Below are 22,920 nucleotides of genomic sequence, written 5' to 3' on the forward strand. Positions count from 1 at the left end.
TGGCACAGGTGGATCGTCTTAAAGACAAAGGTGATGACATGGCATTACGGGCTACCAAACATGACCTGGTCAATCTGTTGAGGGAAATAAAGCGAGAGTTCGAGAGTTGCATGGTTGAGCTAGTGTCCAAAATCACTACATTCGAAAGTCGGGTGGTGGAGGTCGAGCAGCGATTTGGCGAGATCGAACACTTTGTGAATAGACTTTGGAATCTTCTGAAACGTCCCAGCGCCTGGAGATCTGGCGCAAGGCAGTTGGGAGCAAGCAAGAGGTCATGGAGAATCACTTGAGGCAGAATAACATTAGGCTGCATGGGGTTCCCTGGTCAGTGGTGGCTGCTGACCTGCCAGGGTATGTCCGGGCCCTCATCTGCTCACTCCTAGGGCTCCTCGATGAGGTCTTGATAGAGCTGGGTAGTACTAACCGCCTCTGCAGAGAGACCCGCGAGTGGATGGGCCCCTGACATACTTAGCCGAGTACATTTTTTCACGCTCAAACAGGAGGTCATGGAGGCTGCACGTCAAGCATCGGATCTGACGTTCTGCGACAGTAAACTCCAGCTATACCAGGACCAGGCGGTGGTTACGATTCAAAACCAAAGGGCCCTCCTCCTGCTTACCACTCAGATCAGAGAGGAGGGGATTCTCAGCAGGTGGGTGGGAGTGGGGAGTGGGGGGTGGGCTATGGGTTTCTTTGGGTCTGGGGGTAACCTGTTGACATTTGTTCTATGTTTACACAAGATTTGATGCAATTGCAAAGAACCTGTTAAGAGTTTTACTAACATGGGTCTTGTTCGGTGGTGCGTGACAGGTCATATCTGTTACCGCCTGGTCCTGAGATTTTAAGAGACCCTCTCCAATCGTGTCTTACGGTTCTTACCCTCAACATGCAGGGGTTTAAATCCGACCCCACCCCCAACAAGTGCAAGTCAATACTGCAGAGGTTGGTGGATAACCGCTGCTCCGTTGACCTTTGCAGGAAACCAACCTATGCCCTCCTGACATCCATAGATTGTGAAGTAGACAATTCATGCAGCTTTTTCATGCGGCAATATGTGATGTTGTGGCACAATGAGGGGAGGGACTTGGATCCTCTTTGCTAGTGAAGTACCCGTTGTTGATTTGGGGGTAAAACTGGACCCCACGGGTCGATTTGTTAACGTTAAACGACTACTGTTCGAGCACTTATTCACGATTCCCTCGCTATAGGCACCAAAGGAGAGGTAAGCTGTATCCCTGCCCGCTTTCCTGGCTAAAATAATTCCCTTTGTAGAAGGAGAGCCGATTTTGGGAGATGACTTCAATCTAGTGCTCAACCCTAATTTGGATCAATCTTATCTCCCCTCGGCTACCAATTTCAAACATGCTCTCTCTCTCCTGAGGCTCATGAGGGAGATGAATATAGTAGACCTCTGCCGTTTGATGCACTCTGGAGAGAGTGACTACACACATTTCTCTCATGAACACAGGACCTTTTCGAGGATTGACTTCCTGCTTTCATGCCCTTCCCTGGTCCTGTATATTCCAGGATTTACATTGCTATACGTTACGAGCTATATCCGATCAACTCCTGTTGAGCTTGATTTGTTATTACATATGCTGTTCCCCCTTGCATACTGCATTGGATCCCATCCAGGGGGATATGGCCCTCAGAGATGCAATTGCAAAGACGGTAGTCAACTACTTTACTGATAATGCAAAACAAAGGGGGGGGGGAGTCTGGGAGTCTCTCTACCAGCACGAACACGGCCCAACATGTTCTTGGGTGGATGGGCCCCTGGGAGAGTCTCAACCAAGTCTTTAGGTCACTGTGCCTTTCACAGAGAAGAAATATTCCTGCATATCAGTCTTTGTCCTGCCCAGGGGCAGTCCAGCACTGAAATGCTAGGCAATTTTCCTCTGAACAAGAGTACCAACAGCAACCCCATACACATGTTCCAGCCTTGTTGGGCATCATCAGTGAGGTGGAGCTGTGCCTCTCTGAGAACAGTGAGCAAGAGGTCGACGTCTGGATTCCCCTGGTAACTTGGGGTGAGAGCCAAAGTTACTAAATATGCAAAACAAAGGGGGGGTCTGGGAGTCTCTCTAACAGCACGAACATGGCCAATGACCTGTTCTTGGGTGGATGGCCCCTGGGAGAGTCTCAACCAAGTCTTTAGCTCACTGTCCCTTTCACAGAGAAGAAATATCCCGGCATATCAGTCTTTGTCCTGCGCAGGGCAGGACAAAGATTGATATGTGTGCACAGCTGAGCTGTTGCACAAGCAAACGGGGTCCTTAAAGGTGATAGGACCGCTGCGGGTGGGCAGGAATAAGCTTGAGGCGCACCTGGCTGGTAGGACGGCTCAATCGCTTATTCATACGAGGCAGGCCTATTATAGAAAGATAACAAGGCTAACAAATGATTGGTACGAAAATTGAAATCGATACACAATAGAAACACCATAACAGGGCTCACTGACGAAGACGGCCAAACCCATTATACTGAAAAGCGGAAAATCGACACAGCCAAGAGCTATTTTTCAGAAAGAGTTGGCCGAAGGGTCTTCCATTCTTTCAGAGAAGGTTTACAGTAAGGTCCTGGCCCTCTCCACACTCTCAGCTGACGGGCCCGATGCCTTTAGAAGCAAATATTACTGAAGAAGAGGTTACAGCCACAATAGCTTCCTTAAAAATAGAACCCCCTGGGACGGACGGATTCTCTGCTTCCCTTCTACAAGATTTTCTGGCCTCAGCTGGCCAAATCCTTGACCAGACTTTTTAATGAATTCCCGGGTGGATGGAAAGGTTTGTTTGTTTGTTTGTTTGTTTATTCATTTGTTAAGCGCACCAGACTCGCAAGTAGAAGGGCGCCGCAGTATGAAAATGCAAAGCTTACAAAGTTGCGAAATGTACACCAAATACAATGCTTACATGCATATGAAATATACAAAAATATACACAAATATATCCAAGATATGCACAATACACAATATACAAGATAAAAGGCAAAGCTAGGGTTGGACTTGTCTGCAATGTCTAGGATGTCTAGAATGCTTATAGAATATACACAATATACACACAAGATATATACAAGATATGCACAGTATACAGTATGCCAGATAAGAGCTAAAACTACAGATTGCCTATTATAAAGGTTACAAAAGTACTGCCCACCATGTAACACTCAGGCTTGCACTAAGTTGCACAATTTCTTCAGATGTTAACACACTATTGTATTGTAGATGCAGGGTGGGTAGGTTCCTTCAGTAGCAGGCACAGCCAGATGGGGGAATAGGGGTCGGTGGCGATGATGTGTTTTATTAAATTACTTCTAAAGCGTAGGTAGGGTTGGTCAGCTCTCCGATCTGGTGGCAGTGAGTTCCAGGATTTAGCTGCCTTTACAGGGAAGCTATTGCCACCGATAGTGGTGAGCTTCTACTTCGGTATGGTAAGATGGTTACCATTCCCACTTCTGGTGGGTCTAAAGGAAGCTCTTCTCTGGAGTTTGTCTGTAAGATAGCTGGGGGCTGCGTTGTTGAGGGCTTTATGCGTCAAAGAGAGCGCTTTTAATTGTATTTTATTAGACGTGGATAACCACTTATGGTGGCGTCTAATGGAGGAAATGTTGTTTATGCCTAAGGCTGCTCTGATGGCATTATTCTGTAATATTTGGAGCTTTTGAATGGTGGATTTGTTAGCTCCACTGTATAGGGCATTACAGTAATCAATTCTAGAGAGTATAAAGGCTATGGCTAGAATCAAGCAGCTGTCATTTGATAGGAAAGGCTTGCCAGCTCTGAGTAACTTCCAAGTGTAAGCTGTGGAGAAGGTAAGGGATTTGACCTGTTTGTCGAAAGGCAATGTAGAATCCAAATAGAATCCCAGGGGTTTCACCTCCTTGGAAACTTTAATAGTGTTTCCGTCAATGGAGAATTCTTGGCCAAGTTTTTTAGGTTGCTCCTTCCATGGAGGAATGTATTACGGTTCTAATTCTGAAGCCTTGAAAGTCCCCACGGGAGTGTACAGGCCCATCGCTTTACTTGACATCAATGCCAGGCTGTACTCCAAGATTTTGCCAAATAGATTTGCTACGATGTTACCCCGGTTAATTGACCCCGACCAAATGGGATTTATCCTAGAGCGTAGCACACACGACAACATCAGACGGGCACTAAACCTGATCGACGTGGAGGGGCGGGAGGGTTTGGAGAAGTGTCCTAGCATTGGATGCCACAAAGGTGTTTAATAGGGTACGGTAGCCCTACCTAAGCAAGGTTTCGAGGGGATTGGGTCCTCCGACGTATTCCATATCTATGACGGGTAATGTCCACCACTTTGCTGCTTCGGAAAATCTTCGGCGTCTGCGTCCTGCGTCGATGCGCCGTCCCCGAGGACCTCCTCCGACGGCCGACGTCACCCGATGTGATAAGTAGGACGCACGACGCCCGTAGCCTCAGTTCCTTTTTTTCCGTGAACGTGTTTGCTTCGTGAATCTCGGTACGCCTCGACTCTTTGGAGTTTACTGTATTATTCTCGGTTCGTTGAACCTGTTAGGTTTTTGTGAAGACCTGTTCGTGGCGATGTCTACTTCGTCTTCAACCCCGCGTCTGGGCTTCAAGAAATGCGGGGACTGTGGATCCAAGATGTCGGTCACGGAATCGCACGACGCCTGCCTCTGGTGCCTCGAGGAGGCCCACGATACGGACGACTGTGTCGACTGCCAGTCGCTCACGGCCAAGGCCTTGTGGGAACGCAAGATCCCCGGAAGTCGAGGTCTACGGGGCTTTCGACGGATGACTCGAGAGGCGACTCTCTGCGTCATCGTCGGAAGTCCAGTGGGTCTCTTTCCAGGAGTCGGTCTCGCCACTCCTCTGCCTCTTCGAGGCATTCCAGGAAGCGCCGGCATCGGACGCCTTCCCCGTCCTCTTCCGAGGACTCCGCCCGTCGGCGGGTCGCTTATCCCACCATGCAAGCGACACCGGAGGAATGGGCTTCCTTCGAGAAGCAGATGTTAGCGATTCTTGAATCGCAGGGCATCGGTCCGTCCGCACCTCCGAGTGGGGTCGGTCGGCACCAGTCGAGAGACACCGCTCGTACGCCTTCGGGCTCGGGTGGTCGGCATGGCTCGCGGAAAAGGTCCCGCTCAGAAAAGGGTAGCCATTCTCGCCATGCCCGTTCCAGGTCCCGGTCCTCGACGCGCTCGAGACCACGTGATCCTGTGCCGTCTTCGAAGAAGACGTCGACGCCTGTGGCGCCGAGGTCGTCGACGATTTCTCTCGAGGCTCCGCCTCCGAGGGGGTCGTCGGCGCCTAGGTCGTCGAGAGACACGCTCGGAGCTCCGGTTGCGAGGCCTGTGTCGATGCCGTCAATGCTGGCGGCGCTGCAGCCTATGTCGATGCCGATTCGCTCGATGCCGTTTCTGTCGACGCTAGCGCCGACTCGTTCGGTGCCCTCAACGCCTTTCGAAGCGGTGGTGTCGGAGGGGCCCCGTGGCACGGGGTTAGCCCCTAGAAAGGCTCTGGCTAAGGTCAGGCATAGCTTTGGTCCCCAGGTGTCTTCCTCTCACCGCCTGGAGTACATTTCAGAGGGTGATGAAGGCTCTGATGAAGGCTTGGCACCGGTTACGGTACCAGATGAACTTCTGTCGGGCCATAGCCAGTTTGGTGACCTGAGGCAGTCACTGCATGATGCCAGTGGACTGGACACCTCCCCGGAGGAGGAGTTTTGTAGGCCGGAGCCTGGCACTCATGCCGATTCTTCATACCGGTGCCTTATGTCTCGGGTCACCGAGTACTTGGGATGGTCGGCTCCCCCAGGGGAGTTCGTTCAGGATGATCTCACGGACATCCTTTATCTTGGTCCCCCCACTGACCCGGTACTGCTGTTTCATATGGCTCTGCAGAGAAGGGTGACAGCGGCTTGGACTGCTCTGGAGAGTCTCCCGGCAGTGGGCAAGTCTTTGTCGCGAAAATACCATCCAGCCGTAGCGACCCCTGCTACTTGTCCAGGCACCCCACTCCGGAGAGTTTGGTGGTGCAGGCAGCTACGGCCCCGGCAAAGCAGGCGTTGTATCCTACCATCCCTCCGGATAGGGACGACAAACGTTTTGATGGCTGGGCGAAGAAAGTGTTTTCTTCAGGGGGTATGGCGCTCCAGGCGGCCAACTCCATATGTGCCTTGTCTCGTTTCACACACACTCTGTGGAACTGTGTTGCATTAGCGGCTACCCATATTCCCGAAGGGGACGAACGGTATGGTTTCCTTGCTATGGTTCAGGATGGCAAGGATGCCATGTGTGAGGCCGTTCAGTCGGGTTTGGACATGGCAGATTGTGTCAGCCGGTCCATGGCGGCGAGCACCGTAATACGCAGGTTTGCGTGGTTGCGGAAGTCTGGGTTCGCTCCTGATGTGCAGTCCCGGCTCCTTAACATGCCCTTTGACGGTGAACATCTTTTTGGCAGCAAGGCTGATGAGAGCCTTGAGAGGTTGCAGACCTCCAAAGTTGCAGCAAAGTCGTTGGGCGCTGCAGTTCGACAACCTCCACCTTTTCGTCCTAGGGGACAACAATGGAGGGGAGGTTCCTTTTGCTATTACTCATCCTTCAGTAAAGCGAGAGGAGCTAGCAGTCAAAGAGGCCACCGTAAGAGTGCCAGAGGTGGAAAACAGGGTACTCGAGGTGCCAAGACCGCTCGGGCAGTTGCCTCTTTGCCCTCAGGCAATGCCGCAGCCGCTACCACTCAGTCATGAGGCCAGGTCCCATGGTTCGCCGGTTGGGGGAAGGCTGGCGCAGCATCTTGGAGAGTGGCGAGCCATTACTTCAGATGTGTAGGTTCTGGAGATCATAACCCACGGCTACTGTCTTCCCTTTCGGCAGAGGCCTCACGACAATCCACCTGGGAACCTCTCTTTGAAGAGTCCGGATCCGCTCCTTGCGCAGGGAATTCAAGCCCTGCTGGAGAAAGGCGCCATAGAACTGGTGCCTGTAGCGGAGAGGAACAATGGATGGTATTCCCCTCATTTTTTGATTTAGAAGAAAGACGGGGGATTGAGACCCATCATGGACTTGCGCGGTTTGAACAAACTCCTCAGGAAGGACAAGTTCAAGATGGTTACTCTCTCTCAAGTCCTCTAGGCCCTTCAACTTCAGGATTGGTTGGTGTCTCTCGACCTCAAGGACGCTTACTTCCATGTGCCGATCCACCCCAACCACAAGAAGTACCTGAGGTTCGCGGTTGGTGACTCGCACTTTCAGTTTCGGGTCCGGCCATTCGGATTGACCTCCGCCCCAAGGGTTTTTACCAAGCTCATGGTGGTGGTGGCAGCGCATCTCAGGAAAGGGGGGATTCACGTCTACCCCTACCTTTTACGATTGGTTGATCAGGGGGAGCTCTCCCGAGCAAGTCCTGGATCATCTGTCCGTCACCTGCCCCTCGCTTCACAAGCTGGGCTTCTCCCTCAATTTAAAGAAGTCCCATTTGACACCAACACAGCGGCTCCAGTACATCGGAGCAGTGTTTTCCTCCCCAGGTGAGGGCTCTTCACATTCAGCAGATGGTGCACAAGTTTCAACTTGCCCAGAATCTCCCAGGTTACGGAGGTTCGGTTCCCGGATGATCCTCAATGCTCCGGCATGGGCCCGGAGGACGTGGTACCCAGACTTTCTCGACTAGTCCATCTGCCCTCCACGTCGTCTTCCCTACCGAGACGATCTGCTCTCACGGGAGGGGTGTCAGGTTCTCCATCCAGAGGTCAGATCCCTCAACCTTCACGCTTGGCTTCTGAAAGGTTGAGGTATAAGGATTGGGACCTCCCTGAAGACGTGATGGAGTTGTTGCTCTCGGCCAGGCGGCCGGCAACAAAGTCTCTGTACCGTTGCCGTTGGAGAAAGTTCTGTGACTGGTGCAGAGTTAAGAATGTGGATCCTTTTGAGTGTGACATTCCCATGGTTCTGTCTTTTTTGCTTTCTTTGGCCCACAGGGGCTTGCAAGTGGGGACCATTAAAGGTTACCTGGCGGCGCTGTCCATCTTTAAGCGCTCGTCTGAAGAATGTTCCTATTTTAAGATTCCTTTAATTTCTCAGTTTTTGAAAGGGCTCACTAATGTGTTTCCTCCGTCACCTTTTCTGGAGCCCGGTTGGGATTTGAACCTTGTTCTTAAGTTTCTTATGGGTGCTCCGTTTGAGCCTTTGCATTCTTCCCGTTTTAGACTGTTAACTCTGAAAACTGTTTTTGGTTGCGGTTACTTCTGCTCGCAGAGTGAGTGAGTTACAGGCACTTTTAGTTAAGCCACCCTTCACTGTGTTACATAAGGACAGGGTTGTCCTTAGAGTTCGTCCTTCCTTTCTTCCGAAGGTGGTTTCGGAATTTAATTTGAGCCAGAGGGTTGTTCTTACGGCTTTCTATCCTCCTCCACATCCTGGTAAGGAAGAGGAGAGGCTCCATAGGCTTGATACTAGGAGAGTGTTGAGCTTTTATATTTCGCGCATGTCCCGGGTCAGAGTGGACGATCAACTTTTCATTGGTTACGCTGGAAAGCGTTTGGGACAAGCTGTGACGAAACAGACTGGATTATTTTAGCTATCTCCGAGTGTTACCGCTTGGCGGGTAAGGACCCTCCGGCTGGCTTGCGGGCCCATTCTACCAGGGGAGTGGCTGCGTCTACTGCCCTGCAGAGGGGTGTTCCTATTCGTCACATCTGTGATGCAGCCACCTGGGCTTTAGTACATACTTTTGTACGTCACTACTCCCTCAATTCCATCTGAGGGCAGAATCTGGCCTTTGGCAAGGCAGTCCTTTATTCCACAATTTGATTGGGCATGCTAAATGTGTGTTCTAAATTCTTTTCCCACCTCCTTGCTTGGTACTGCTTTGGGAGTCTGTCATAGATATGGAATACGTCGGAGGACCCAATCCCCTCGAAGAACAAGTTACTTTCTTACCTTGTAACATTCTTTCGATGGGATGGTCCGACGACGTATTCCATATCGCTCCCTCCCTACCTTCCCCGCTGCAGAATTTCTTTTGCGATTGCAGCTTGCGTTCCGCAAGGCCTTGTGTGTCTGACTGGCAGAAAACTGGTGGCACACGTTCTGGGGGTAAAAACTACAATTGAGGCTACGGGCGTCGTGCGTCCTACTTATCACATCGGGTGACGTCGGCCGTCGGAGGAGGTCCTCGGGGACGGTGCATCGACGTCATCGACACAGGACGCAGACGCCGAAGATTTTCCGAAGCAGCACAGCTGTGGACATTACCTGTCATAGATATGGAATACGTCGTCGGACCATCCCATCGAAAGAACGTTACCAGGTAAGAAAGTAACTTATTCTTTGCAAGCGTTCAGGTTTGGGCCGATGATCCAATGTATGGCCCTTGCAAACTACCACTCGCCTCTACCAGAGGAAGGGTCAATCAGGATTACACTGCTCCTATCAGCATCACCAGAGGGACTAGACGGGGGTGCCCGCTGTCTTCCCAGTTATTCGCACTCATTATGGAGCACTTCACCCAAAAGATCCAAGTCAATCCAGAGATACAGGGGGTGATGGTTGTGGGGTGGGGGCCCTGTATAAGATCTCCCTTTGTGATGACAATGTTATGCTCACATTGCCGAACCTCCAGATGTCCCTCAGCACTGTAATGTCTGAATTGGCAAGGTTTGAGGCATTGTCAGGATTTTCTGTGAACTACCAAAAAGAACTACCAGAAATCCTCTGCGCTGGGTGTCCGGACTCTTTGTGTGACTCTGGCTGGATTGTGGGTGCTTTGTTCGGTGAAATGGGAAACTAGTGCTGTTCCTTACCTAGGGCTACGACTCCCTGCCTATTTCCAAGTGACAACCGGGCTAATTTTCCAAGGGCTATTTAGTGAATTGGCTAGTGACCTCCAGTGCTGGAGCAAACGGATCTCGTTAATGGGGCGGATCACTGCTGTGAAAATAAAACTCCTGCACAGGTTCTTGTACTTCTATCAAGCCCTCCCGGTTAGGGCTCCTCCTCTGCTCTGCTAACACCGCAACCCCTCCCGGTAACCCCCTGGTCCGAGTCCCCTGACCGCAATCCTTGGTAACGCAGGATTTTCACTGGGGCCATCTTGGAATAGTTTCTCTCGCTGGATTGAGGGAGAATGCAGTGGCTGACCCAGTTACACCATGACCATTCCCTCTGGAGGAGAAGGAGCGATTTAGATATTTCCAACTTAGGCACAGGATCGCACACCCCTCTGTTCCGGATAGAGCGCCAAGAGCCCTGGTATGCCTGGAATTTTCCTTCATGAAGGGGGTCGGCAGGGGCATAATCTCAGCCCTCTATAAATAACTGAGTGTCGACTTACTATCTGCCAAACCTTCTTCTCTTGCTAGCTGGGAAACGCATGTGGGTTATCCTATTGACGATATGGGCTGGGAGGAGATTTGGGCCAGGAACCACTCTTCCTCAAAATGTGTCACCAATTGTGAATGCATGTACTAGTTTTACTACAGGTGCTACCTGCCCCCTCTGACCTTGCACAAAATGAATCCTGCCCTGGACCCAAACTGTTGGCGAGGGTGTGGCCTGTGGGGAAGCTACTTTAAAGCAATCTTGAGAAAATTTCAACGAATGGCGAACATTTTAAAGTCAGATAAATCGACCGAAAGGCTCCGCCAAGCCCAACGACAATATAAAGGTTGGTTGAGACAACATCGCGCAAGGCTTTTGCAACTAGACGCCGAGAAAATGATGAGAACACTCGCAACGAAAAACAGCAAAGAGTTCTGGTCATTAATTAATTTGAAAACTACAAAGATCAACAATAACCAGCAGAACAACATGAGTGAAGAAAAATGGGTTGAGTTCTTTGAGACTCTGTATAAAAGACCCAAGAGTGAACTTTCCGAAAGCCCTAGGCAAGAAGAGGCAGCGTGGGAAATTCCTTGCGATATGGAGCCAATTAAACTCAAAATCATGAAACTAAAAAACTCGAGAGCGCCTAGGCCGGACGGCATATCAAATATCGACTTAAAATTCAACACGGATAACTGGGCCCCCTTGATTGGACAGATTTTCCATAACTGCATCTTAAACAAGAAGGTCCCTCCTTCTTGGAAGTCTGCAAACGTCGTCCCTATCTTCAAAAAGGGAGATAAAGAAGATCCAAAGAACTATCGCTCCATAGCGCTCTTAGATGTTATTGGCAAGGTGTTCAGCTCTTGCGCCTTGGATGGTCTCTACAGCTGGCAAAAAACTCCACCTACACAGACCGGTTTCAGACGGGCTTTGTTCGACACATCGGCCCCACTGCTAACATTCTTCTGTTATGCTGCCTCAAAGCAAAAGTTCAACAGGGAGCTCCACAGATATTTATGGCCTTCGTTGACCTAGTGCAGGCATTTGACCGAGTCAATAGGGTACGGCTATGGTCAAAATTGAGCAGTAAGAATTGGCTGGAGAAAATCTTGGTGCCAATAAAGGCATTATATGAGGACACGACTATGAGAGTCCGCCTGAACGGCGAGGGAGCTCTTTCGAAGCCAATATGCACTGCTCGTGGTGTAAAGCAGGGCTGCCCATTAAACCCGGCCCTCTACAACGCGTACATAGCAGATGTGGAAGAGGAGTTCAGTACCATCAGATGCTTCCCTCCGTCATTAGGAGGTGAAAAGATACAGAGACTCTTGTACGCGGATGATATTATCTTGTTAAATCAAACAGCTGTGGGGCTTCAAAGACAGCTGGGCGCCCTGCTTAAATACCTAAAAGAGAACGACTTGGAACTAAACAAAAGCAAAACTAAGATCATGCCATTTGAAACAACCTCCAGGTCAGCCAATAAAGAAAAATGTGGAGAACAAAAGAATAGAAGTCGTAAAGAGCTTCAAGTATTTGGGAGTAACTCTAACTAACAGCAACATAGAACGCCCAATGCAAGAATCATTAATAGCCAAAACAAAGACTCTGATAGTCCAAGCAAGGATGATCAACAGTAAGTTCAGGAAATACTCTAAGATACCAGTCCTGTCTTCCTTCAAAGCGAAAGTGGTCCCGTGTATAATCTACGGATCGGAAGCCATGCCGCAAATTCCAAGCAATCTATGGGACAGACTTGAAGGCCTATTTTGGAAGAAAGTCCTGGGCCTGCCGTTGTCGGTCCCAATATGCATAGTTAGACAAGAACTATGCTTATCCTCCATGAAAGGGTCTATCCAGAGGAACACCATGATGCTTTTCAGAAAAGTTATAATTAAACCAACGGCACCAGTTTTTGAGATCCTGAGTAAAGAGCTAGACAGCGGAAAAAACACACCGCTAGCAACATGTGCCGAAAGCTGTGTAAATGTCCTCGAAGAGGTGGCCCACTAATGTGGTGAAAAAACTTACGGAATTGGACTGGATTAAAACACAAGATACGGCAATGCCCTATAAAATAACTCAGAATTTTCCCCAAGTTCCTAAGAAAATCAACGATGTCCGAGGTTACCTTAAATTCCCAGACAAACGTCTGTGCCATACATTTCTCAGAATTAGATTGAACTTGTTAAAGACTAACAAGGCGCAATTTAGAAGAGGTCTTGCTGAAACGGATCAGTGTCGTTTTTGTGACACCCATCACTGGGAAACAATCCGCCACCTCCTGCTGACATGTAAAGGCACAAAAGAAGCAAGAGAAATCTACCTACTGAAATTTCCAGAATGCCCAGCATCTACCGGCCTTCGATTTTCTGAGGTTGCTCGGCCTCATGGCATCCTGCATTTTCCTAGTGCCAGAGGCCAGATTGAGAATGAGATCCCTTCAATGGGCATTCAGAACTCTGTGGTCCCAGTTCTCAGGGAATATGTTGGATCTTCTGCAAGGACCGAGCGCAGTTGCTCAGGATCTCCTATGGTGGGCTTGCAAGAACAACATCCTCAAAGGAGAATCTCTTTGACAACCATGGCCGGAGATAACCGTATTAACGGATGCCTCACTCACGGGGTGCGGAGCACACGTCAACAATCTGACAATCGTCTGTCGTTGGTCTCCATCGGAGTCCAAACTACATATCAACCTATTGGAGCTGAAGGCAATCAGACTAGCACTGAAGGCCTTCCTGCCCTCTGTACAGGGAAAGAATGTCCTGATAATGATGGACAACATGGTGGCCATGTACTACCTCAACAAGAGAGGAGGAGTAGGGACACTACCACTGTGCAGAGAGGCAATGCAGCTCTGGTTCTGGGCAATACAAGAGGGAATCTCTCTATCAGCAATTCACCTAGCCGGAGGGCAGAACATGGCGGCAGACGCTCTAAGCAGGCAGAGTACGGTCTCTCACGAGTGGGAGCTGGCTCAGGAAGTCCTTCTGGAGATCTTTGCCCTTTGGGGAACCCCTCAAGTGGATCTGTTCGCTACCGCGGTCAACCGGAAGTGCAAACAGTACTGCTCAAGGGAATTTCCTCCGAGAGGAACTCTAGGAGACGCGTTCGTGGTGGAGTGGAAGTTCCTGCTTCTGTACGCATTTCCTCCAGTCCCCATGATTCCTCAAGTAATCGGGAGGTTGAGAAAGTTCAGGAAAACCATGATCCTAATTGCCCCAGATTTGGCCAGGAGGACGTGGTACCCGGACCTTCTGGACATGTCCATCTGCCCTCCAATACGTCTTCCGCAAAGAGAGGATCTTCTCTCGCAAGAGGAAGGTCGCGTTCTCCATCCAGAGGTCAAGACACTCAACCTTCTCGCATGGTTTCTTAGAGGTTGAGATACAAGGATTGGGATCTTCCGGATGACGTTATGGAGATTTTGCTTTCGGCCAGAAGGCCAGCAGCGAAATCTTTGTACCAATGTTGTTGGAACAAGTTCAGTAACTGGTGCAAATATAAGGATGTGGACCCTTTTCAATGTGGCACCCCAATGGTGCTTTCTTTCCTATTACATCTAGCCAATCTGGGGCTCCAGATCGGAACAATTAAAGGTTATCTTGCTGCACTATCCATTTTCAAGCGCTCCTCGGAAGAGGTTTCCTACTTATTCCATTAATCATTCAATTCCTGAAAGGGCTTACTAATGTATACCTTCCAGTACCTTTTCATGTCCCAACTTGGGATTTAAATCTAGTACTTAAGTTTCTAACTTGTATACCTTTTGAGCCTTTGCACTCTTGTCCCTTGAGGTTTCTAACATTAAAAACTGTCCTTCTTGTGGCCTTAACATCAGCCCGCAGGGTTAGTGAACTACAGGCTCTCTCATGTAAACCTCCATATACTAATTTTTACAAGGACAAGGTAGTTCTTAAAGTTAAACCTTCCTTTTTACCAAAAGTAGTTTCTGACTTCCATTTGTCACAAAAAATCATATTACCAACATTCTATCCTCCTCCTCCTCATTTGGGCAAAGAAGAGGAGAGACTGCATAGACTGGACCCCAAAAGGGCTCTCAGTTTTTACATTTCAAGAATGTCAAAATAACGTCTCGATGACCAACTCTTTGTAGGTTATACAGGTCATAAATTGGGATTATCAGTGACAAAACAAACCATATCCCGCTGGATCATTCTGGCTATAATTGAATGCTACAGATTGGCAGGAAAGGACCCCCCAAGATGGGCTTCGAGCCCATTCCACTAGGGGGGATGGCTACTTCTGCGACTCTGAAGAGGGGAGTTCCTGCAGCGGATATTTGTTCAGCTGCAAAATGGAAATCGATGCATACTTTCATCAAGCATTATTGCTTAGATGCTTCCTCCTCCAATGAGGGGTTATTTGCCAAGGCGGTACTTCATTCTGTCCATGAAAACAGTATCTAGTACTACCACCTCCAAAATTGCCACTGCTATGGGAGTCTATCATAAGATGAGGAATACGTCGGAGGACACAATCCATTTGAAGAACAAGTTACTTACCAACTGTAACGTTCTTTCGACTGGATGTTCCTCCCACGTATTCCTCATTGACCCTCCCAATCTACACCGCAGTACAGTGTGCGTTTTCTTATACTTTCCTCTCACGAAGAGAGCATCAGTCATGAGGCACGCCTGGGTGTTCCTCCAATATTTCATTGAAAAAACAGAACTAAAGCCAACGGCGCGGCTCAAGCTATTTATACCATCAGTGACGTCGACAAGGTACGGAGCCCGTCGAGGGACAATCGACGCCACGACCTCGAGCACAGCGCCCTCTGCCAGAAAAATAATTTCCGAAGCAGCGAAATTGGCGAAAACGAATTATCATAAGATGAGGAATACGTGGGAGGAACATCCAGTCAAAAGAACGTTACAGTTGGTAAGTAACTTGTTCTTCTGCCACTCTCTCATGTATTTTTCTGTGATTTGGACTCTTTCTTTTGACTTTGGAGTCTGACACACTCCATAGGCATCATCTTTACATTGTGACACAATGCACCTTCTGCGCAGTGACAAAGGGAAGTCTCTTAGATTTCCCAAAGATTTAAATATCTTCTCTTGGTGAAACTACTTTTTCCAAGAGCAGTAAAGTGAAATTGACTTAACTTACATTTTGTAACTTTCTAGACCCAGCACACGCTATCTTTCCATCGGATGCTGGAGGGGTTACTTAGTATCCCCTATGTCCAGTTTCTCATGTAACATTTTTGTTACCCTTTCTACAATTAATGGTTGGTGGTAGTGGTTTACCTTTTACTATCATTGTGTGTTTTTACAGTGGGCTGCATTCTTAGCTGCAGTAATGCACCCATGGGTGCCCATTTTGTCAAATTGGCCGGCTGGCTGTCCTTGAAGGACAGCCACACTGCTGTGTGATTGGCAACTAGGCTTGAATGAATGGGAGAAACCTGCATAAATGCGAGGCTTTTTGGCTTGGAAGGCAGAGTCGACCACTGGACGAAGGAATCTGAAGAAGAACTTGGAAGAAACGCCTGCTGCAACTCCTGGACTGTTGGTTTGGCCGGTGAAGCCCTGCTGCTGTGCTGAAGCTCCAAATTAGTTTTGACTAGAGAAGCCCTGCAAAGGCGACTTCTTCCTTTGGGTTAGTGGGACCAATCAACCCCAAAGTGAACTCGTCTGGACATCCTCTTGGAGCTGGCTGTACTTCCACTGCTGCTGGAACCGTAGTGCCAGGGAGAGGAACACCAGATTGAGTGCATCGCTTTTATGTCGGACCTGAGTGCCAGGAAGATCCTCTGACTCTGTCCTGCTGAAAGGAAGTAATCCGGGATCCCGAACTGTCGCAGTACTTCAAAAAGATAGCTCCATTCCACAGAATCGAAGGCGTTTTCCATATCCAGCAGTGCCGCCACTGCTTGTAGATAAGGGTTAATCTGGGCTAGTATGGAAAACAGTCTTTGGAGGTTTAAGGATGTCGACCTCCCGGGGATGAACCTGGATTGGTCCATATGGATAATTTGGGAGACATGGGGTAGCAGGTGTCCGCCAGTACCTTGGCAAATATTTTCGTATCAAGGTTCAGTAAAGATATTGGGCGGTATGAAGAACATTCAAGGGGATCATAGCCCGGCTTGAGGATCACTGTGATCACCGCTTCGCACATCGTGAGGGGGGTGGGGGGAGGTGCCCTACCTTCAGCCCCTCTTCACATACGGCCAGCATGTTCTTAGCGATTTCAGGGCCCCGCTCTTTGTAAAATTCTGCGGTCATCCCATCTGTGCCCGGGGCCTTTGAGGAGGGCAGAGCTTGTATCGCACTCAGGATTTCGTCAACCGTAATGGATGTTAACACGTTTTTCACCGCCGCTCCACTTATTTTCGGGAGGGCCGCCTCCCTCATGTAGTCCTCCAGGTCCGCTTTCGGCAGCGTTCCCCGTGAGGTGTACAAAGAATCATAACGTCTAAAAGCGTCTATCTCATTGGGGTTCACCACCACCTCCCCCCTCCGGTGTTTGAATCGTTGTTATCTCCCTGTGGCCTCTCTCATGCCTCACCACTGCAACCAGATGTCTGCCTGGTCTACCCTCCTCTCCATAGCTGCAGGCCGTTACTGGCTGAGCAAGGTATTTGCTATCCCTCTCTCCTAGGGTACCAAAGAGGTCCAGCTCCTCCCTTAGTTTAGCTAACGGGCCCGGTGTGTCTCCCTTGTCCACCTCTCTTTCCCACCTTTTAATTTCTAGCTCAGTGTCATTTAACTGCCTCCTTATTTGTTTTAACACCCCCAGTTCTAGGGACAGGCACCCACCGCGAAGAACTACCTTAAATGCCTCCCTCAAAGTTCCCTTCCCACTAACTGAGTCTACGTTTTCACTAAAGTAGTTCCTAATCAGGCTGAGGATTTCGCTTCTGAATACCAGGTCCCCCAAAGCTGCAGGTTTGCACCTCTAGTGAGGGTGCGGCAGTGCCAGGTCCATACACGGTGACCGCAGTACCGTGGTGTGGTCAGAGAGGGTTCTAGGGAGCAACACGCAGTCATCTGTTCGATGCACCAGATAAGGGGAAGCTAATATTTAATCCAGCCGGGAGTAGGTGTTGTGGGCCGAGTATTCCTCCCCATCTGGCCTCAGGAGTCTCCAGAAATCCCAGAGTTCTAACACACTCATGCCGCAAAAGGATAGCTTTCGCGGCTCTGGAGCGTCGTACCTCGACCCCTCCCATACATCCCCACTGTTTGGGTCCAGTGCCACATTGAGGTCCCCTGCCCATACAATGTTGGTATGTTAATATTTCTGACATAGCCCTACCAGCGTTTGAAGGAACTCTTGGCTGTCCACATTGGGCCTGTAGATGTTGACACGTGTGATCATTGTGGTTCCCCAGCATCCTGAAACCATGACATACCTCCGTTGTGGGTCAATGATTGTGTCCCTTGTACGGAATCCCAATGACTTGTGCACTAGTGTCATTACCCCTGCTGAGTAAGCAGAAAATGAGGTGTAGTATTTGCAGTTTCCCCATCTTCTGGCCACGCCTTCGTTCCCCCCTCCTTTGAGGTGAGTCTCTTGCAGCATGATGATTTTTGCCCCATGTCGCTCACAGTATTGTAATACTTTGCAGGCTTTGCACGGGTTGTTGAGCCCCCTCACGTTCCAGCGATTGACCTTATGTGCCATAACTTGGGTGAGGGCTATAGGCGTGGGCGGCGACTCCTCGTCCCTTCGGCCTGCTACAGGTCTGACTCTTGGCCACTTCCACGCGATGCGAACCATTAACTTCAACCAAACACCCCATGAACTACCCAAACACCCCCCCATCTCCTTCCTAGAGCAATCGCTCTTCCACCACCCCCCACACCGCCCACCCTCAACCTGCAGTGACTGAACCCACCCTCCCCAGAACTGCATTACCCTGGGCAACGGCCCGGGGGCGCTGGACACTGCTACCCAAGCGACCTTTACCCTTTAGGACCTCGAGGGGAGGACCTGGAGTAATCATTTGTTCGTATAGGTGCAGCCGTGCTTATTCATTTACATAATATGCAAAAAGAGCTATCGATACCCACTGGGGGGGGGGGGGTCCCCTTGACAGTTTATATTTGGCCCTAGAAGTTATTGAAAGCACTGCTGTCTCCCTTTCTGAATTCTTTGACCCCTTTCAGTCAGGTTTCCAGCCTGGCCGGGGCACGGAGAGTGTCCTGGTCTCAGTGATGGACGACATGACCAGACTGGTTGATAAAGGCAGTCTCGGGGCCCTGATATTTTAAGATCTGTCGGCGGCCTTCAACACAGTCGATCATTCTACCCTGCAGTCCCGGCTAGCTTCTGCTGGCCTGGGGGGGTACGGTCCTGGACCAGACTGGTTGATAAAGGCAGTCTCGGGGCCCTGATATTTTAAGATCTGTCGGCGGCCTTCAACACAGTCGATCATTCTACCCTGCAGTCCCGGCTAGCTTCTGCTGGTCTGGGGGGGTAGGGTCCTGGCCTGGTTTACATCCTTCCTGGCTGACGGGGGCCAAACAATCTCTTTTCCTCCATTCCTCTCTTCCCCCCTCTTCCCTTTCCTGTGGTGTTCCGCAGGGTTCCGCCTTGTCCCAGATACTTTTTAACGTCTATATTCAGCCTCTTCTGGGTCTCATCCGCTCGTATGGCCGCAGGTGCTATTCATATGCCGACGATACACAGATCCTGGTCCGTCTAGATCTTGACCGTGTGGAGATGTCATTGTGCCTGTGTCGGTGCTTGGAGCCGTGGGGGTTTGGATGAACCAGAACTGGCTGAAACTCCATGGGGAAAAGACAGAAGTGTTGGTTCTGGGTGCACCAGCAGAGGGTTGTCACTATGGGTGCCTGCTTTTTGGCCGTTGTTGCTGGGCAGCCTCTCTACTCCAGCTTATGTAGTGAAAAATCTGGGGGTGACTGTTTCTGCTGCCCTGTCTATGACTTTGTAAGTGGCAGCAGTTTGTAAATCGGGCCATTTCCAACTTAGGATTTTACGTAAGGTACTCCCTTTCGTTCCTCCCCATCTTTGTCAACCATTGGTAGCTGCCCTCATCCTTTGTCGAATAGACTATTGTAACTCGCTCTATCTAGCCCAGCCAAAGGGCGTGATCCAGCCTCTACAGCTGCTGCAAAACCTGGCAGGACGGGTGGCCACTGGCTCCCCCTTTTGCACCCATATCACCCCCGCCCTTCTACGCTTGCATTGGCTCCCGGGCGTCCATGCGCATTGACTTCAAATCAATGTGTCTGGTTCACCGGGCCCTGCTGGGTCATGGGGCTGGCTATTTGCAGGAAAAATGTGTTCGCTACTGCCCGACGCGTGATCTGCACTCACAGATAGTTGGCCTTTTGGTGATCCCCGCCTATAGGTGTGCTAGGATGAGGGGGCAGAAAGTTCTCGGTGGCTACGGCCAGATTGTGGAATGCCCTGCCACCCGCATTAAAACAGATCGCGGATCATCTGTGTTAGGAAGAATTCTCATAAATGTGCTAATTCCTCTCGGCCTTGGAGACCCCCAGCTCTTTTGCTGACCTTTGGGACTTTGAACATTTCATTTTAATGTGTTTTCTGTGTTTGCTTCCTTTTTTCATGGAGTTTTAAGATAACTCCATAGGCATCATCTTTTCATGTGTCACACAGCACCTTCAGTGCAGTGACACAGGTCTGTGTTTTAGACTTCCCAAAGGTTTAAATACCTTCTCTGGGATAAACTACAGTTTTCCAGAGAAGAACAATTTACTTCTTACCTGGTAACGTTCTTTCGACGGGATGTTCCTCCGACGTATTCCTTATGTTTGATAATACGTTTCCAGCTTGCTGGCCTCGGAAATTTTTTCTGTAGAGGGCGCTGCGTGTCGACGTCCGCCGAGTCGATGTCCCTCGACGGCCACCATCGGCGCTGACGTCACCATGCCCATAAATAGCCACGCGCTGCGTCCGTTGCTCAGTTCCGTTTTGTAGCATAAGAAAAGTCATGCCTGAATTGGTTAGTGACCTTGAAGGAGCGTAAACTGCAACCACAAGGGAAGTTATCACTGCGGGGATGGTTGGGAGGGGCGATAAGGAATATGTCGGAGGAACATCCCGTCAAAAGAACGTTACCAGGTAAGAAGCAACTTGTTCTTCGAAGGGATTGTTTCCTCCGACGTATTCCTTATCTTTGATAGACTCCCATAGCAGTGGCATGTAATTGGAGGTGGGAGTGATAGTGATATGTATCCCTTTAGGAATGGACCGAATATAATACGGCCTTGCCAAATCTGGTCTCTTGAGCAGTGGAGGAATCCAGATTGTAAAATTTTGTGAATGTATGTGCGGATGACCATGTGGCAGCCGCACATATGTCTTGGACCGGTACCCCTCTTTGGAGAGCCGAAGAGGCTGCGATACCCCTGGTTGAATGAGCCCTGAGATTTTGGGGTGGCTCTTTCCCTGCTAGTCTATAACATTCCAGGATGGCCAAAATAATCCACCTGGAGATGGTTTGTTTTGTTATGGGTAGTCCCAACTTGTGACCTGAGTATCCTACAAACAGTTGGTCTGCTTGCCTGATCCTAGCCATTCTGCTGATGTAAAAGCTGAGAGCTCGCCTAGGGTCCAGCCTATGTAGCCTTTCCTCCTCTTTCCCCGGATGGGGAGGAGGGTAGAATGAAGGCAAGGTAATTTTCTGAGTAATATGAAATTCAGAAATCACCTTTGGGAAGAAATTAGGCTTCACCTGTAGGACAACTTTGTCCTTGTGGAAGATTGTATGTGGGGGTTTACAGGAGAGAGCTTGCAGCTCACTCACCCTCCTAGCAGATGTTCGTGCTACCAATAGAACAGTTTTAAGCGTGAGAAATCTCAGCGCGCAAGAGTGAAGTGGTTCGAATGGAGTGCCCATTAAGAAGTTTAAGACTAAATTTAAGTCCCATAAGGGAACCTGGAATGGTTTTGGAGGGTAAACATTAGTTAGTCCCTTGAGAAATTGTACCACTAGAGGAATTTTGAAATACAATGGTTCCTCCGCAGTGCGCTTGAAGATAGAGAGCGCTGCCAGATAGCCTTTTACAGTGCCCACTTGAAGGCCTGAGTTTGCCAAGTAGAGTAGAAACGATAACACCGTTGGTGTACCACATGAAAAAGGGTCGATATTCTGTTCCCTACACCAGCTGCAAAATTTGTTCCAACGGCAGCGGTATAAAGACTTTGTTGCTGGTCTTCTGGCCGAAAGCAACACCTCCATGACGTAATCAGGGAGATCCCAATCCTTGTACCTCAACCTTTCAGAAGCCAAGCGTGAAGGTTGAGGGTTCTGGTGTCTGGATGGAGAACCTGATCTCCCTTCTGCGAGAGAATATTCTCTTTGAGTGGAAGACGGATTGGAGGACAGATGGACATATCTAGAAGGTCCGGGTACCGTGTTCTCCTGGCCCAATCCGGGGCAATTAGGATCATGGTTTTCCGGAATCTTCTCAACCTCTTGATCATTTGAGGAATAACAGGGACTGGTGGGAACGCGTAAAGGAGTGGAAACTCCAGTCCACTACGAACGCATCTCCTAGAGCTGCTCTTGGGGGAAATTCCCTTGAACAGAACAGATCGCACTTCCTGTTGGTGCTTGTGGCGAACAGATCCACCTGAGGGGTTCCCCAAAGGGCGAAGATTTCTTGAAGGACTTCCTGAGCTAGCTCCCACTCGTGGGAGACTGTGCTCTGTCTGCTCAGAGCGTCCGCTGTCAAGTTCTTCACTCCGGCTAGGTGGACTGCCGATGGAGAGATTCCTTTCCGAATTGCCCAAAACCAGAGCTGCATTGCCTCTCTGCACAGTGGCAGTGATCCTACGCCTCCTCTTTTGTTGAGGTAGTGCATGGCCACCGTGTTGTCCGTCATTATCAGGACATTTCTCCCCTGTACTGACGGCAGGAAAGCTTTCAGCGCTAGTCTGATCGCTCTCAGCTCTAATAGGTTGATGTGTAATCTGGACTCCGATGGAGACCAACGACCGCTGATAGTCAAGTCGTTGGCATGGGCTCCCAACCCTGTGAGTGAGGCGTCTGTGACTACTGTTCTCTCCGGCCATGGTTGCCAAAACAGTTCTCCTTTCAAGATGTTCTCTGGATAGGCCCACCATTGAAGGTCGCGGGCTACCTTTTCCGGAATCCGGAGGAGATCTGTCATTCTCCCTGAGAATTGTGACCACTGACTTCTCAGTGCCCACTGAAGAGATCTCATTCTCAGGCGAGCCTCTGGCACAAGGAAGATGCAGGATGCCATGAGGCCTAGCAACCTCAAAAAGTCGAAGGCTGGGAGACGTTGGGCATTTTGAAACTTGGTGACCATCTGCAGAATATCTTGAGCCCTCACCTCTGGTGGTGAGGCTTTTCCCAGGGAAGTGTCCAGGACCGCTCCAATGAACTGGAGTCTCTGTGATGGTATCATCTGTGACTTCTTTAAATTGAGGGAGAAGCCCAGTCTGTGAAGGAAGAGGCAGACACAATCTAGCTGGGCCTGGGCCTGTTCCGAAGATACGGCCCTGATCAGCCAATCGTCCAGGTAGGGGTAGACGTGGATCCCTTCCCTCCTTAGACTCGCCGCCACTACCAACATCAGCTTGGTGAAGACCCTTGGGGCGGAGGTCAGCCCAAAT

General features: G+C 49.8%; 1 protein-coding gene across 1 annotated transcript in view; it reads left to right on the forward strand.

Annotated features, from left to right (window-relative positions):
- The window catches only part of RPE (ribulose-5-phosphate-3-epimerase), a 382,550-nt gene that overhangs the window by 106,834 nt on the left and 252,796 nt on the right, over window positions 1-22,920 (forward strand). The window lies entirely within an intron of this gene.

The sequence above is a fragment of the Ambystoma mexicanum genome, chromosome 9 (genome assembly GCF_040938575.1).
Source record: "Ambystoma mexicanum isolate Mex_15411 chromosome 9, UKY_AmexF1_1, whole genome shotgun sequence".
Taxonomy (NCBI): domain Eukaryota; kingdom Metazoa; phylum Chordata; class Amphibia; order Caudata; family Ambystomatidae; genus Ambystoma; species Ambystoma mexicanum.